This window comes from Haemorhous mexicanus, chromosome 11 (assembly GCF_027477595.1).
Source record: "Haemorhous mexicanus isolate bHaeMex1 chromosome 11, bHaeMex1.pri, whole genome shotgun sequence".
Lineage (NCBI taxonomy): Eukaryota > Metazoa > Chordata > Aves > Passeriformes > Fringillidae > Haemorhous > Haemorhous mexicanus.
The window spans coordinates 8064180-8082387 of NC_082351.1; the positions used below are offsets into that span (position 1 = coordinate 8064180).

The 18208-nt window shown below is 45.7% G+C and overlaps 1 long non-coding RNA gene across 1 annotated transcript; it reads left to right on the top strand.

The window, feature by feature from the left end:
- The first annotated feature begins 408 nt into the window (after positions 1-408).
- On the top strand, positions 409-17885 carry LOC132332201 (uncharacterized). The gene is made up of 2 exons (XR_009487829.1): positions 409-567; positions 17468-17885. It is a non-coding gene; the product is annotated as an uncharacterized LOC132332201 (long non-coding RNA).
- Positions 17886-18208: the final 323 nt, after the last annotated feature.

An 18208-nucleotide genomic window follows, 5' to 3' on the forward strand; every position in this document is an offset into this window, starting at 1 on the left:
ACCGCTGGGATGCAGCATTCCTGGGCTATTAGTAGCTAACAAGATGAGCAGCATTTGCTCCTGCTAATGAACACAAAAACAAAACAAAATCAAATCAACAAATAAACCCCAAAACCAGCTTTCTATGATCTCTGCTGTCAGAACAACAGAAAATTCTATGCTCAACCCAGGCCAAAGTGTTTCATCCCTTGTAGAGTGCTGTTTTGGGAGGCAGACTGCAAGTTCCTGGTGTTTCAATAGAATCTGGTTGTCCATGTTCTCCTTCTGACCTGCCAAACCTCCCAAAAAACTAACCCACATCCAGTTCCCTGGGACAAGCTATTCACTGACTGGTGTGAGTAAATCTTCATTCAAAAAGATACATCCTGGGTAGGAGGAGGGAGTCCTCACACAGTCACACTTCCCTCCCTTGCCAAGCTACAAGCACACAAATAAACACAGGAACTGGGTGTACATTTATGCTCTTTTCAGCTCCTTCCAGTGTTTTCAGAGAAGTCATCTGACACAGAATGGAAAGGCCTGCTCATTTTCACTTGCCCTCTACCAGCAGGGAGACACAAGCTGGAGGTAAGGAGGGTGATTTGCTACTACTGACACAGGTGGTATTGGGGGCAGATGTCAGAAGTCCATCAGCAGCTACAGCCTGATCCAGAGCTCTGCAGGGCAGTGCTACACCAAACCAGGCTCTGACCTTCTATCAGCATGTCCTGGAAACCCACACTGCCAGGCAGGTCACAGTGGAGATAAGCAGGACTTGGACCTCATATAGATCCTTTCTCTTACCATAAAGGCTTGACAAAATTGAGCCCTGGGGATGACTGGCAGTCTGAACTTATTTATGTCACAAAGTGCACTCTAGAACTAGGCTGTGATGCAGAGAGAGTATATTTTCTGGTGCTGAAGAGGCAGCTATTTCAGTAGCTCAGCAATCCCCTCCTACTCCACTGAAGTAGGTGAGCAAGTGCACAAGGCTTATTCCAAGTGCTCTCAATGCAGGAGTCAGCTCTCAAAAACACAATAGCACAAATGCTCATAGTTGGGGTGTCAGGGTGGAGCAGCTGCATGGAACTGGTTATTGGCCTTCAGGCTGCTGATCCCTCACAGAGTTGTATTTTCCAAGCTCTCCCTGTCACTACAAGGGCTGAGAATATGCTCAAAAAAATAAAATAAAAAAGAAATTATATCCTAGACTATCTCATGACAAGAGAGACTTATAAATCCAGAGGTTTGAAGGAAAAGAGCTACTATGCAGAGAATGCCCTGATGTTGGAGACTGAGAGCTGGCAGCAGCCTAAACTAAGAGCCAGGAGCAAGGCAAGCCCACCATCATTGCTTAGAATATCTGGTTTTAGTAATCAGCAGGCTCCTGTTCAGGATGTGTGCCACAGCAGCTCTGCTCACTCCCAGCTCCTACCCCTTCTCTCCATTCCAGACTCAGATGATGCAAGAACAAGCTGCCAGTCACAGGAGGATGATCACTGGTGCATTTAATTTGTAGATATATGATGGGGTGATTCCAAATTAAATAATAGAAACCAGCCATGTAACTGAAAGTGCTCATCTATATCCCAGCTGTCTCAGGGAGCCAAACAAAATCCTTACCACCTCCTGAGCAGTGAGTGGCTCTCCATACACTGCTGAGCAGAACTGCCTTCCCACCCCAGCTCAGAACACACAAGGGGCACAGGGCAGGCTCTTCCATGGCTGCCTTGACTTCCCTTTCTCTGTCACTTTTCTTTCTTTTTTTTTTTTTTTTTTTTTTTGTGATGTTAGTGAAAAGACCTAAGGAAACAGAAGTCCTGGGAGGAAGTGAGTCAGGAAACCTGTACCATGTTTCAGGGGAAGTGTGACTCAGAGTGCTCAGAGCAGCCTCTCCCTGGTGCCCTGGAGGAGGTGATAAGATTGTGTAATCCCCAAGATAACTTGCTGCACATCCTAATTCTGCTGATCCTCCCAGGGGAGGGGTGCTTCTGCCGAGTACTGTACATTAGCTGATTTCTTAGAATAAACTGTGACAGCTCCCAGTGAGCTCACTGCGTGGGAGGGGGTGCTGGGCTCCCTGCCTGTGCTCTCAAGAACCAGGAGCAACAGAAACACCAAATTTATCAAGAGCACAGCAAAGACCTGGCAAACCTTGTTTGGTCTGTTTGTTCTTCTTGGGGACAAGAGCACTTGACAGCCACAGAGGAACCAGCTATAAAGTGAAGGAAGGATAAGAAAGAGAGAATTTAAGAAAGAACAGGACATCTGTGGTGGACACAAGAAGTGAGGAGGCAGTCTGTGCTGCCCAGGACTAGGGAGGGGACAGTCAGGAGCACAAGACACTGGAGGAAAGAAGCCAAGAGTGCAGGCCAAGCAGAGGAATGGAAAAGGGCAGGGAGGACGGAGATAAGATCTCGGGGAGAGTCCCTTAGGAGTGATGAGGAAAGTGCAGCTGATAACAAAATGCCCCTGGGATGGAGGCAGCAAAGAAACCTCACACTGAGGGAAAGAGGCCTCTGTCCCTTCTGAGTTCTCAGTACACACCAGAGCCAGAGCTGGCATCTGTGGGTCTCTGCTCACCTCTAAGTGCCATTCCCAAAAAACAACTAAAGCCTTAAAGCCAAGGGATGCAACAAGATAGAAACCATTGCCCTTTCCCAGCCATACAGGATTGTCTCTCTTTCCTCCTGGCAGAACGGGGGCAGCACTCCCAAGCTGTGCCACTGCAGCACCTGGTGCAAAGGGTCTAGGTCACCAGTAGGCTTCTGGAAATTTCTGCTGTACAAGTAAAGCTCCCAGGCACCTTTGGGAGCTTGATGGTAGCTGAACTCTCAAACTCCAACCCTCTGCTTTCTGGAGACCTACAAGATCATTTGGCAAACAAACTACTGAATATGAATGAGAAGGGAAGGAAGCAGGAGCCAACAGTGATCAAACCATCCATTTCAGAGACTTTTACCCCCAGATGAGAGGCAGCAAAGCTGCTGGCTGAGACTCAGAAAATCTAGAGCTTATTTCCCTTTCTTCCCAGACCTGTCAGCCATCCTGAGATAAGCCACTCGTGCACCCTGGGCTTCCAGGCCCCTTTTCCCCCTTTATTTGCCTCACTGGTATCAAATCCAAGCTTCCTGGGAGATGGCTTCCTGTAACATTAGATGCATCCCAGATTGCAGACTGCTGAATGGGTCTGTAATGGAAATGATAATGAGCACTTTAGGTTTCAAGCCTCATATTTCTAGGACAATTGTCACAGCTCATATGACCAAACATCCCAGGGCTAGCAAGCCTGGGAAGAACTGTGGATAGGACTCGTGTGCAGAGGAGCAAATGACCCTGCAACTTCTGATTACAAAAGAGAAACATTTTTATCATAAAATGTAAATCAAAGAAAATTCTCATTCTTCATCCATGAAAATCCCAGGCTGCTGGAAAACAAATTTGTTGGAAATTTGTGAATGCTATCATGGTCTCATTCCTTATTTCACTGTGATCAGCCTGTTACTCAGAAACAGGAGACTGTATTTTATTCTTGTAGGTGGTATCTGCAAGGCCACAGTGCAAGGACCAAACCCATCACTATTGTGTCTGTTAAGTGTATGTTAGTTATTCCACACCCTGCAAACACTCACCCACCTTGTGAGCACAGCACAGGGATGGAGCTGTGTCCAGACAAGCAGAAACACACAGATTTCTGTTTAATGATGTTTTGTGGGCCTGACTCAGCTGCTGACACCTCCTCACCACACAGGATGCCTGCAGTCTTTTGTAGCAGCTCTGTTTTTCCTTTTGAATCTGTACTAAAAGGAAAATATCAGGTGGAAGCTATTTTTTCTAGTTAGTGTTTTTCAAGATGCTGCCTGGCCTAGATCAATTCCAAGAACTGAGGCAGTCAAACAAAGAAACCCTTACAGGCTGATCAGCAGCATGAACATTGCTGCTCTGGCACCTTCCCACGCTGTAAGCAGAATGAGCACAAACCAAAATAAGACCACACACAACAGAAGGGCTGAGCTCTGCACTCAGGGAGCTGCCAGGGACAGCACCTCCAGCCCCTCTGCACACCCACAGCTCCAGCCCTGTGGCCCTGCTTCCCTGGAAGGCACACTCCAGGAGAAAGCTGCTGCTCCAGGCAGCTGCCCAAAGCACAGCAGGTATGGGAGCTGCAGATGGCCTTGGTCACTCAGGTCCCAGAGGCAGACCCTCACCAGGGATCACCCCACAGCCTCTTCCCTGCCTCACAGGACTATGGGATGATGGCTCTGAAGCCTGAAATTCAACTGAAGAGGAGTGAAATCCCTTTAGGGACAGGATGGGGCAAAGCAGAGTCTTGTAGGATCCAAGTGCTTCAGCCCTTCTTCCTCCACCCTCCATGATAGAAAGAAAAAAAAAAAAAAAACAAACCTGTCACTTCCATGAACTCTGCACAGGCACAAAAATCATCTCCAGAAGATGTCTCATTACATGCAGCTACCAGTGCCAGCTACCAGAAATGGTGGTTTTGACCCCCCAGGTTACCCCAACACTTTTTCTCCTTTGGGTGCCCTGTGCTAGATGCCCATGCTGGCACTCATGGCAAATTTGTTTTCTTTCCCAGGTTACTGCAAAGAGGAGCTGACATCAGGGGCCAGCTCTCATCAGAGTTCCACTGAGAAAGTAAAGTATCAGTGCTGACCTGTGTCAGTTGAGAAGTCTAAGCCAATTTTAAGCACAGGAAAAGAAAGAGATTTTTTTTATTCCTTGAATAAAGAAAGCCAAAAGCACTGAAAGAGAAAAACCTTTGGACTACTTCTATTAATTGCATCCATGGAAATAACACCAGACATGCCTACATCTGCCTGTTCTGGTCACTTTAAGCTGTTTCCTGATCTCATCAGACTCAGCTAAATTTGGCACTGGGGCTATGGCTGTGACATTCACAGCTGGGGAATAACAAGCTTTGAATCAGTTTAAGTAAAGAAGCAAATGAACCAGTGCATTTCCAGTGGTCTGGTAACAGATTGTGTTTCTGGAGATCTCTCTGCCTGGGGACCCCACAGGCACTAATAAACTCTAAGGATGCCCAGCTGAACCACAGTATCAGTATATCCTATACTACTCAGGGAAACTGAGGCACTGGAGAACCCATCAGGCAACAACAAACAGAATCCAAATCACTGGATCATAAACTAAAAACTCATCCTCCCTATCTGTAATCCTCAAAAAAGCAATTTTATTGAACTGACTGGAATTTATCCGATAGCATAGTTGTTATATGGCTCTAAAAGCCCAAAAATCAAACATTCTGTGCATCAGTGCACAGCACCAAGCTGGAACTGCCCTCACAAGGCTTTTCTTAACTAGGGCAGTTCTGGGGAAGTCTGTGGCTGAATTTTCTGCTCTGCAAAAGGCACTTCCCTCACTGAGCACAGAGGAAGACACGGCCACTGGTACAGCCTGGCTGAACAATTGTTCTGTTTCAGCTCTGATGGGCAAAAAAACCAATAAAAGGGGTGCCAGCATAAACCTGGACAGCCTGAGTTACATCAGAGATGCATTTGCTGAAGGTGTGACACTGCATTACAGAGAGGCTTCCAGACATTGGCCTCTTTCTGAAAGGGCACATTTTGTAGCCTGTCTTGGTGCAGTGAGCGTTAATCCTGGCTAGTGAACAAGCAGGATCAAGATCAGCTCATCTTTTCCATTGAAGCAGAGAGTGCTACAGAAAATGCTGGTTTCTTGATGCTCGTTGTCTCAGTGACTTCCAGGAACAGTGAGCTAAACTCAGCTGTTCTTCCCAGCACCAGCTGAGGGGGCGGCAGGGGATGGAACACAGCCTGTTCTTGGAAGGCAGGAAAAAATAAGGCTCTGGCAGAGCTGTGCAAACTCTCCTTTCTCCCTCCTCCTCTCCCCAGAAGACTCCTTTCAGCATCTCTTAATGCCTCACAGTACAGCTGGGTTGGTTTTCCTTTTATCATCAAGCAAACATAAGAGCAATGCAAGAATTCTCAAGCAGAGAGAGGCTAAGTAAATCAAATAAATAACCAATAAGCTCATCTTCATGAGCCCCCACATGCCCCATGATCTTGCTCAGTTTAGTCCATGACCTCCTGTACACTTCCTAACATTTTCTTGTTAGATAAGCACAGAAAGTTATAGAGCCATCCAGCTCATAGAACCTATTTTTGGCTGCTTTATCTTCAAGCATTATGAACTCCAAGGGATGATTGGATATTTGGACTTCTCCCAGCCGGGCTGACTGTGAAGGGAGCAGACAGTAACCTCATTGCTATTCTTCTGTGGAAACAAACATCTTTTCGAGATGACAAGTATCTGGCTTGTAGCTACAGCACTCTGAATGAGACTCAGGGAAATGGAGCAGTCACCAGCTGTGGGGAATGTGGGAACAGCCTTGAGGCAGAGAAAAAAGGAAAAGAGGAACCAAAACGAGTTTGTTTCAGGGTTCCCCACAAGCTGCCCTAGAAATACAAGGCAGCAGCACAGAGGTATGAACAGAGGGAGCAATCCTGCTGCAAAGTTCGCAGTCAGTGGCACAGCTGGCTGAGAATTCACACAGCTTTTGTAAAATTCAAGCCTGACCCTGCTGGACAATACAAGAAATCCTGTGTCAGCTGTGCTGGGAGGTGTGACACCCCTGGGCAGCCCGGTGCCCTGAGCCAGCCCCCGGGGGTGACAGTGAATGTCCCGTGGTGCTGCCACCCCGGGACAGGGCCTGGCCCGATGCCACCAGGGGCTGCCCAGGAGCTGCTCCCTGAGATACAGGAGCTGCTCAGCTCACAGATAAGGCTCTGTCTCCACTGCAATCAGTCCCTCACCTACTGCAGCGCTCCATGCTCTGGGTTTGTGTCTGTTGGGTGTTTCTTTCTGCTGCTGGATGGAAGGCAAGTTCCCACATGCCTGGTTACACAGGCTGCTGGAGGTCCCTGCCATGCCAAGGCCACACACCCAGGTGTGGGAGACAAGCAGGCTTCATTGCTATCTCACATGCATTTTAGGGTTACTAAAAACCCACCCAGGGAATAGCACAGAAAGCAATGTAGAGTGAGCAGCAAATCACAAGACCAGGTTACAGGCTGTTGAACATTTTCCTCTCTATGATTTTCAGGTTCTCAAGCACCAGCTTAGAGATTGAAGCACCCTGCAGTCCCTCCAGGACTTCTGAACTCCACAGCATGACACACCATTTATGTCTGCTCCCCTCAATTAGGAGCAGGAAGCAGGGAATTGGGCACTGGGCTCATTTTTAGCTGTGCCAAACTGATGACCCAGCTCCTTGCCTATAAATCAATGTAGATGTGCTCATTTATGCTCTGTGAGAAATTGGTTCATTAGCTAGAATTAAACAGAGGCCCAAACCATGCCATTTAAACTTGAACAGTGCTCTTGAACACCCTGTTCTGCCCTGGATCTGGGATTTGCTTGGTGCCTTCCTATATTTAGCATACAGTAATGTAATTGAAGCAGTAAAATTAGACCCACAAATAGACTGGTTTCTCAGTACTTAATCAAGGACCTTTTCCTAGAACTGCAGAGGGCTGAAATTAAAAGAAAGGAATGTGTGGTAATCAGCCCCATGGAGGCAGGAGGAAACCACCATGAGTTTAAACTCCAAACACACACTCTAGCCAGCTGAATGTACCCTTGTTTAAATTAAATGTGGCTTTACAGTGACCCAGGCCAGGGTCACTCTGCACAAACCCTTTGAGCATGAACAGCCCACGTACAGGGAATTAGTGAGCAGATACAAATCATGGTTTGAGAGTTACTGAACAATGAGAATGTCCTTGGAACCCCCATCTATAATGGATGAAGGAAACAACAGCTCCCATAACAGGTACCTCTGCAGCAATGCTAATCTGGTCAGTTTGTGAACAGAAACAGGTAAAGAAAGAAGTGACTGAAAGACAAACCCAGTGTGCAAACTGCACAATGCATAAACCAGGCAGCAGTCACATTGCAGCTGGAAAAAATGGCAGGAGCCTGCAGCACTGCACTCATTCAGATTCACTAATAACAGGTCTTAAAAGAGAAACTGGAAGACTTCATTTTCTGGCCTTTTCTTCTGAATAATATAATTTTTACTGGGGTAATGCTAAATAGGAGAATTACATTTAAAAAGAATTCTTTTCTACTACCAGTTTACGTGTGATTATCAGGAAAAATGTCCTCTTTATATTCTAACCTAACAACTGCTAAAAGAATAAGACAAAGAAAATATTCTGTAAGCACAAACACAGTCAGACATTTAAGAAGTGCTGAAATGCTTCAGAAACTGCATAGCTTGTGGCTGACATCTGGAGCTGCATTTTTATGGATTTCTACAATACCAGCACCCCAAGCCTCACAGTGCCAGTTAGGACATGCAAAGACTGATGCAGAGCTAACACCAAAGGAGGTATTTTAAAATGCCTTTCCAAGCTGTATTTTCCAGCTTTGGCGATACCCTTGAAGAGGTCAGTGGTACCTCCCCATCTCTTCTGCTCACAGCCTGCAACTGTTCTGCAAACAGATGGAACAGCCTGTCACACTCACAGTATGCTCCTAAAAACATCCTCCAAGCAGCTTTTGCCAAAGAAGTTTTAGGACTGAAGTTACTTCCCAGATGTGGAAGCTACTGATTCCTGGAAATTTTTTTCTGCATAACATGGGATCTCTGCTAGATCAGACAGATAGCATAGAGAGATTAAGAGTTTCCCTGAATTGGTTTCATTTACTGCATTCCCACCCCCAGAAGATAAGGACAAGCAAGGCCCCCAAGCTCACTCCCCTCCCTCACCCTGCACAGAAAAAGCAGCACTGGGCTCTAAAACTGCATCTAAAAATCACCTACTGAAAGCTCCAGATACTGAGAATTGATTATATAAAGCTGCACCAGGAAAAGCATTCCTTGTATGGTGCAGATCTTTTCCAATGCAGGTCTACAAAACATTACAGCATAATTAATTTTCCATAAATACTGATAATTCCATTTGTAATTCAATTTCTAGTTCCTACCATTCATCCAATGATTAATATTGCTTTTACATCAGCATTACAGATAGCAGCCTGATAATAGGAACAAAAGATTAGGCTGAGAAGCTCATTTGTAGTGAATGCAGATGAATAATACCAGGTGCAAAGTGCAAGAGCACAGAAACTGAATGCACCTATCTCAGAGCTAACTGAACACACAAAGGCCTCTCTCTATGATACTCACAGGTACTGGCATTTCCTAGAAGACTGAGAAGAAATAATTTACCCTTAAATTATGAAACGCTCACTGGAGATGTCAGTACATCTGAAAAATACACATTAAATAACAATTCAGGGAAAAGCACTCCAGCCTTTTAAGAAAACCAAATTACCTTCCTAGCAAGGCAGCTTTAAGAATATAAAGTGGAATTACCACCTCTGCCATTGTGGTGAACACATCCAAGCAGAGGCACAGGAGAAGCTCTGAGACAAAGCTGATGAGGCGGTGGGGGACTGTGCATATATTTATATATAAAAAATACAATAAATATTTTTATCATACAACTGAAAGCAGAATGAGCATATGAACAATGTAATATTTCATCCTTAGCCTTGCCTTCTTGGCAAGTGAGTAAAGCAGGCAAAGGCTGTTCTTTGATGAGGTTTTCCTCTCCTGCTCCACCCTTTTGCAGTGAGGCCTTGGCTTGGAAGCAGCACCACTTGAATCTTTGAAGCCTCCTTGGGCAGCATTTCACCCTTTTATACTCCAGTTTGTTATGCAGGAGCAGTCTGGGCTGCCAGATCTCATCCAGGCCTCCAGCCCATAGCAGGGAAGCCCCTGGTAGTGCCCACTGGAGACACAGCCAGCACACAGAACCCTCCTGGAGTTCCTCTTGGAAATCTGTCCTGGAGCAGGTGCAAAGGTGGGAAAACTCCCTCAGGTCACAGGCTGCTCCACAAAGCATCTAAGCCCTGCAGCTGGACAGTCCATGGCAACCCCAAAAGCTCACCTGCAAGCAGATTTCTTCAGAGGGAGGCTCCAAGCTCTACAGACTCCATGCCCCCCTCCTCACCCATCAGAGGAAGAATTACTGTTTTCAGCATCTGTATCATCATTCAGAATATTTCCACGGGAAATGAATTCCTATGTAAGCAGGAGCTTAACTCACTGGTGGACAGAATACCCAGGAATAAACAGCATGGGGCCATCCCCACTGCCAGTGAATCCAAAATCCACATTGCTTTGGGGAATGGTGGCCTGGAATTTAAGCCAGCCCACTTGTCTCTCAAGTTGGCAGCACTTTGGGGCTTTTCTTGATCCAGAGCCTTTTAAAAATGTTATTTATTTGATTCCATGATTCCAAACAACTTGTTCCTAAAGAAGCTGACTAGTCATTCTGTCCTGTAAGAGTCAGGAGAGGCTGTAAATGCAGCAACTACACAAATGGATCATCTCCCTCAGGGCTTCTCCCTAAACCCACAGAAAAAGAGGGAGACAGGAAGGAGCCCTGTTGCTGTTGACTTTGCTTTAGAGAGACAAGACATATTCTTTCATGGAGTGATAAAGGTTTTTGGCTTATTCACACAGCCCCTTATACACAGTTTTACAAACATCTCATGCCTATCCCCAGCTGGGCAGTAACAAGCTGTTACCCTGTAATGACTGGTCAGTTCACCCGAGGTGTTTTGAGATATTGTTTGCATTCTTCTTGATGGTTTGGAATAGTTGATGCAGGTGGTAAGTAACAGTCCCAAGCTAAGAGTTCTTTCTCAGGGAAAGCAGCTAGTTTGAACCCTGTCACAGGGTTCTATCATCAGAAAAGGCTGGCAGCTTTCTTACAGCTATGTCAGATCAAGCCAGAGTTCTGTTTGTGAGGCTTCTACAGCCTGCTGCTTAGCCACCACAGAGCCCTTCACTCTGAACTCCCACATGATTGTTTTGCTTGTCTAATCCAGTTTTCCTTTTGGCATATTAAAACCCCAGTGTCCTGGATTTCCCCACCATTAAGACCTGCCACATGCACAGCACCAATTCTCCCAACACCTCTGCTGGGGCTCTTGCCTGCACGTTATCTGAACATGTACTTTCTAAAATGCTTATTACTAGTTGGTATTTTATAATACTTTTCCTGGTGCCTAATAATTGAGAAATTAATTCATTGTCCTCCTGTGAGTCTAGTGTATTATTCTGCTGTCATCCAAACACAGATCAGAAATACTTACTAAATGCTTCTACTTATTTTCATCATCATTAACAATTGCAGCATTTCCATTTCAAAGAGACCTTATACAATTCCTTTTTCTGTTTCAAGCAGAATGTTTAAATTCTTTAGTGCCCTTCAAGATAGCAGCCAAGGATAATTTTCCATTTTCCTTTTCATTTCTAGTTTTCTGCACTTCATTTCTAATTTATATTAGCTATGCTCAACTCACCCTCCCCTTCCACATTGCTTTCACTTTTTTGTTCCTAATGCTGTCTTCACCACTGAACAATGTTCAGCTTTTATGAAGATAACTCTTTCCTGAGGGCAAATCACACTGTTTTGCATTGTTTTTAAAGAATACCTAATTCTAATATTGTTTTCTTACACAACACTTGCCAAGTTTAACTCAGGAAGTCCTTTAACTTTGCTTAAGTTATATTTTACAGTATTAGCTGGGAAAGGCTTCTTTTTATTTAGGTTTATGTTTAACAAGGTCACAGTCATGCTGCCACTACCAGCTCCCAATCCAGCTCTAAAATCCTTTGCTCCCAGATGTTCTGGGTCTGTTGAAACACTATTTCATGGTTTCTTGGAAGTCCACACTGCACATCAATCCTTCCACTCAAAGAAGCAGCACCTGCTGATCTGTGTAACCAACCACCACACATTTATGTTCTCAGGATGCACATTCCTGCACTCCCATTGTCCCTGAGTCCATGTGGCAAGAGGGACTAACATGTACCTGCACCCCCAGCACCAGGTCAGGACACTGCTGCTCTCCTTGGCATGCACAGCATCCTCCCACTGCTCTCACTGCTCCTGGACTTGGAGTTAGACCTTAAAAGTGTGCTCCAAAAATGGGTGTGAAGGACGGGAATTAAAATATTATGGCTGGGAAATTGCAGATGGGGATAAAGTAAGAGCCTGAATTCTGCACAGTGCTGATCCTCACACAGGCTGGCTGCTGGGGATTGAGACCCCACAGCCTCAGGGGGACTGAGGCAAGGACAAAGGAAAGGCAAGGGAAGAGATCATCAGTGAAAGGAGTAGAAATCTTCTTGGATCTCTTTTGGCACAAAACCCTTCTAGCTGGAAGCAAGAGGAAAACACAAGAATGGAAGAGGACCACATGTACAAGAGCATTTCCTGAAAAGCTTTAATCTCCTAGGACCATGGCTATCTCATGCCACCCAACAAGAAATGATTGCTCTGTCTGGTCAAACTGTTCCCTCCTGGCACCTTCACTGAATCATCCTGTGCAAAGACAAAGCTCCTCAGGGTGGCCAAAACCAACTGCACAAGACACTTCCAGCAGGCTGCTGTTAGGCCCATCAGGGATAGAAAAGCACACAGTGAGAGGAAGCACATGACACTAAAGGCACATATTCCTAGAGGTATGAAACAGCCCCTTTGCAGCTCTGCCCTTGACTCCAGGACTGATGACAGCTGTCACCAATACCTGTGGTGACTGTTCCTGCTGCCTGTGCACTAGAGCAGCACAAATCTAGGAACCCCTGGCAAAGTTACAACCACAGACAGAATTCCTCTTTGCTACCACTTAAGCCAGCAGGAGTTCTGAGAAACTGCTGCCACATGTTCCCTCCATGACTCAGTGCTTAACCAGCAGCTCTTACTCAGGCCTGGCTTCATTTTCAGAGTGATTGCAGTGTAGGGTCCCACAATCAAAGCCTTGCAGAGGAAAGACCAGGGCTGGGCAACTATGGCAATACCCCTGTCTATGAATATATCTAAATGTTCTGGCTACAAATGAACAGGAACAGTGGTACTCAGGGATGAGGTACTCAGGAGGGCTACTGTCCTTTGGGTCTCACTTAGCCCCTCTTGTCTGAGAAAAGTCTCTCCCAAAGCCTTCAAAAGCAGCTCCTCTCATCTCCGAGACTCTGGTGACAGCCTGGCTTTAGCAAGCAGCCACCACTGAGGTCAGTTTAGCTGTCTGCCACCTCAGCCATGCCATGCCCTTACTCACAGTGCTGTCACTCTGGAAGGGGTGAAGGGCCACTTCTACCACAAACCCACAGGCACCTTCCCGTCCCCTCACTGGCCATGCCTGGTGGAGGTCACAGAGGTCTCCAGCAACTGACACTGTTGACATTGATCAGGGAATTTGTGCTGATGCCCAGAGATAAAATGTGTCTTTGTGGGTAAGTTTTTCCAGATCAGCACCCTGACCCTCCATCCAGGAGAAAGGCACTGAAATTCTGTGCTTTCTCTTCCATGCAGAGGGAGCTTGGAGGAGGAGGAGTGAGAGTGCTTGGCATAATGGAAAACAGCTTTGAGGAAACCAAGGAGCTTCTGTCCCACTTCCTTGTTCCCTTCTGACCAACCCTTATGTTACCCAACAGGTGTAAGGCTGGATTTGTTTCCTTTCACTACACATGGAACTGAGAGACAAAACAGTAACAACCCTGTGAAGTCAAAGCTTTCACCTACGCTTAGGTTAATGGGGGAAGGAACACTTGGAAAAGAAATATATTCACGTTTCAGAGAAGTCTACAATTAACTGCACCACTGAAAATTAATATTAAGCAAAATTCTCCACTTCTTTCCCTACTCACACAGAAACAAACAGTGCTATTGAGGAATAAATATTTTGAATGAATCAACACCAAGCCAATAGAGCACCATGTTGCTGCAAAGTGTTGCAGCCTCATCCCCACTCTGTGCTGAGCAGCACTGATCCTAGCACAGTGTCTCTCTACCACTCTGTCAGGGATGAAAATCAAACAGATGAAAAATTAATCAGTAACTGCCTTGAGACACCTTTACTCTGCCAGAGAGATTTGAAGAAGCACTTCTGCAAACCAGACCTGTGCCCAAGCTGCTCCAAACACCTCTGCAGGTGACTTACTCCTGATTTACACCCAGCAAAGGCACCAGAGCAAGCACTTAACAGCCCTCACCAGCCAGGCAAAGGCCACTGGTCACAGGTGTCCCCACTCACCACATCAGTCATCAAACACTTCACACAAAGGTCAACCATCCCTAACATGGGCCAAGCTCACAACACTGGCAGAGCCCAAAAACAAATAAACCAACTCCCAAATAATCTGCTCATAGTTTCTGTTGTCACTTAAAAGAGGATGAAAAAAACCACCAATGTCTTTGATGCTCCACAACCTACGACACTGTGTTACATCACAAATGCAGCTCTTGGATCTCTCGCATTCAGGCAAAGTCAGTGAAAAGCCCAAGAGCTAGATGTGAGCTGTCAGCTTCAAGTGAGATACCTGCCAGCAGAGCCAGGGGTGTGGAGACAACACCCACATGAGCTGGTAGGATCAGAGCAAGGAATCCTCTAAACAGCTTGGCAGAGATTTTATCAGAGCTGGGCAGGCACCAGTCATGGCCTGAGTCACTTGGCAGGAGCCACCTACCATTAACCCCTGCCAGCAGGGATTGTAGGTGGAAAATTACAGGTGTGTTCCAGATCAAGGCTGTGTTACAGGTCACTCTGAGGGATTGTGCTGCAGATGCTTCACCAGTTGTCAAAGTGAGCTGTAAAGGTGCAAAGCCCTTGACAGAAAATGGGTAAAACAAGAAGTACTACACCTTCATAGTAACAGGCTAGAGGCACCTCACACATATATCACTGTGATCTTCCATGACATTTGCAGCTGAACTTAAGTTTCACCAGATGATGGCCTGTCTCTGTGTGATATCCCTTACTCTGAGCCACTGAAATGAAAGGCAAATGCCTGCAGGGACTGCACTGCTTCTCTTGGTCAGCAGCAGCCCAGAGGAGTCAGAACAAAAGGCAAAACACTGAGACTGGACTAGTTCCTGATTTGTACAGTTCTTTTCAGGGTATTACATCATGTTAGTTCACTTCCTTGAGCAGATTTCCTCTCGAAGATCTGGCAACACTGCCTTGAACACAGATTGCAGCATCACATGAAGATCTCTTCCTTCTTGTCCTTCCCAATTGTTCAGTTACATTTAAATCCCAGCTCTGCACCCTGCTGACTGGACTCTCTTGCAGTCAGATGTACAAAAGAAGTGTCAGTATCCATAATCTTAGACAGAGAAGTGGACATTAAAATCTACCTCCTTCTTGGGAGCTGGGCCACACTTCCCAGCTGGGCACTGAGCTCTATATTACCAAGATGTAGAATCCCAGGCATAGCCAGGAAAAGGAAAGATGGGGGTAATCCCCACTGCCTGCTGCCTTCTTGCTCCTTTCATTAATTCATCTTCTAATGCCCAGTTGCTCCTTCTTTTGATCTGCTGCATCCTCAGAGACTGCAAGCAGTGATTCAACTGAGCATGGGAGACCCTCCACATCCAAAATGACCAAGATTTGCCCCCTCACATATTTTTACAACCCAGTGGTACAAAGTCCAATGGTGTGGCACTGGTTATAACTGACGTATTTCAAGAACAGGCTCACTTCACTTGAATCTGAACCAAGCCAAAGGGTTGTGCCAAGTTCCCTCCTGCCACACTCCCCATATGGAAGGGTGCTTATAGCTGGCTTGTCTCTCAGAAAAAACGACAAGGTCCAGTCCATTGGGTGTTGGAATTGTGCACTGCACAAGAAGCACCAGGCTCCTAATGCCTTATAGATAATGGCACAGCCTTTCCTCCAGAGGAGGAAGAAACCATCTCAGCAGAAGTGACCAACCACACTGACACAAAGAACCACCCCAGCTGCCAAGCTGAGTGTGGAGACAGGAACAGCTGGTGGGAGCACAGGACAGGAGATGGGGTGTCCTCTGCACCAGAGCTGCACTAATGTTCTATCTGAGACACAAATGGGTGACATAACTCCTAGGAAAAAGGTCTTTCATTATTCAGAGAAGGGATTTTATCCCTTTAGTGGAAACATCTTGACAGTCATAGATTACAGGGCAACAGCAGTGTTTTTCAATTCATCCTGTGCAACACACTCCAAACTCTGTTTGTTCTGACTGAAGAAACTGTTCATAGTCCCTTCAATGGGATTTATGAACACACCTTTGGGCATTCATGTACTCCACCCTACATTATTTACTGTCCAGCTGAGGCCGATGCAACCAGAGGAGGAGAATGTCACTGACATGACCCTCACTCCTCTCACCAGTGGAAAGAATGAAACTCAGCTTGAGGGAGGAGCTGAGCAGGTCACTCTGACAGGATAAGCAGGAACCGTGGCAAAATGACCACTTATTTGGGAAAAAACACCTTGAAATTTCTTTCATCCCAGTAATGGGTACAAACCAGCAAACCTTTCACCTTCCTTCTCTTACTGGAGAAGTCTGCCAGGGTTGCTCCACGGCTGCCTCTCCATCCAGCTGAGGGTGGGGTCTGACACCCACTGGTGGCTTTCACAAGCTCCCAGATCTCTAGGGCAGCCCTGTGGTTGTGGAAACCAGGCTAAACAGGATTTTGTGGCTCAGTCCTGCAGGCAGCAGAGAGATGTGGCAGTGACACAACATAAAGAGACATGGAAAACATTTTCCAAACATCTTCCATTATTCCACGAGTGCTGCCACTCTGGAACGTACATAGGGGAGGGATTCTCAATATGATTTACAGAAACACACAAACTCTTGAGGATCCACTGTTCTCAGCTCAAACATCTACAAACCCTTGACCGTTTCAAAACTGAGTGTGTACTCAGAGCAAAACTCCAAGTTTACAACTACTAATTTTTCAGAATTTTTTCAGTCCTCTCTTTACATCCACTACAATTGATTACATCCACTGCTCCAGTTTGGAGTGAACAGTAACAAAAAAGGAAAGCAAGTAAGATTTGAGCCCTTGGTTTCTATAACTTGTGTTTGTTTAAACTAATATAATAAAATATCCCCTCAATGGGCAAAAGTTTCTTACATTAACTAAGAGCATTACAAAGAGAAGGCATGAAACCAGCACAACAAAAGCACCTTCATTGGTTTCATTTAAAATGTGAGGGAAAGAAGAGAAACAATGAAGTAGTAGAGGAAGGAAAAAACCACATAGAAAGAAATACAGAAATTGACATTGACTATCCCCTATACAGATTATTCTCAATGTTGAATTGACAGAAAGTATAAAAGAATTTGGGGGAAACCTCAGAAGGAGATAGATCCATCTTAATTAGGTTTTCTTGATGCTTTCAGTTTCTTAGGGAGCAGCATTTGTTGTATTCCTCTCTTCTATTTGCCAAGAGAGAAGACTGTATGTAGGCAGCTTCTCCAAATGCCTCTGTGTTGCTAAGGCAAACATCCTACAACAGCTTAGAACAAAGATATTCTTGTCATAGCTGAACAGGCATTGTTTGGACAACTGAGGAGAAAACTTTTGTCTCTATAGAATGATAAATCTCTAACTCTATTTTTCAATTGCTGCAGAAAAAGAAAAGTGAAAGAAAATCCCTTCTCCCTGCAGACTACAGATGTAGGACTCTCAAAATCCAACCACGAGACACAGTCAAAACTGGATGTCTGCAGAGCTCAGCTACTCTGAAACTCTCCTCCCCTGAAGCTGATTTGTACCTTGGCTATTGATTCCTGATTACAGCTGCTTCATCTGCTCCTGCAAGTCACCCTCCTGTCTGGACTGCTGGGCCAGGCTGTCTAAGGCATCTGCATGCATGACGTGAAATGAGACTGCGTCAGAGAGAAAACTTGTGACTGCAGGCTCCTCGAGCTCCTTTACAAAGCTCCCCTGGTTTCCATTTCTCCCTTTGAGACACTGCTCCAGAATCTCACTCCAGTGGTTGAAAATCTAATTTCCAGGCTAAGTTTATTAATAGCAAATCTGTACCACTTTGTCCTTGTGCCAGCATTGATCTTTATTACAAAGGACTTTTCGTCCCCTCTAGTATTTACTTGGCAATGAAGTGTTTACAGAGAGGCAACACATTCCTTGCCAGGCTTTCTTTCATAGGCAAACCAAATCCCTCTCTTTTGGTTTTCTCTCATTTGCCAGGCTTTCTGACCCTCATTCCTCCTCCCAACCCCTTTTGCACCTGCCCATTTCTCGGGCTGAAGCCCACAGAGTTCCTGGCACACCCCTGCACTCTGTTTAAACTCCCTGTTTGCAGCAGGGCTGTCTCCCTGAAACCATCCTGCAGCCATGTGAGCCCTGAC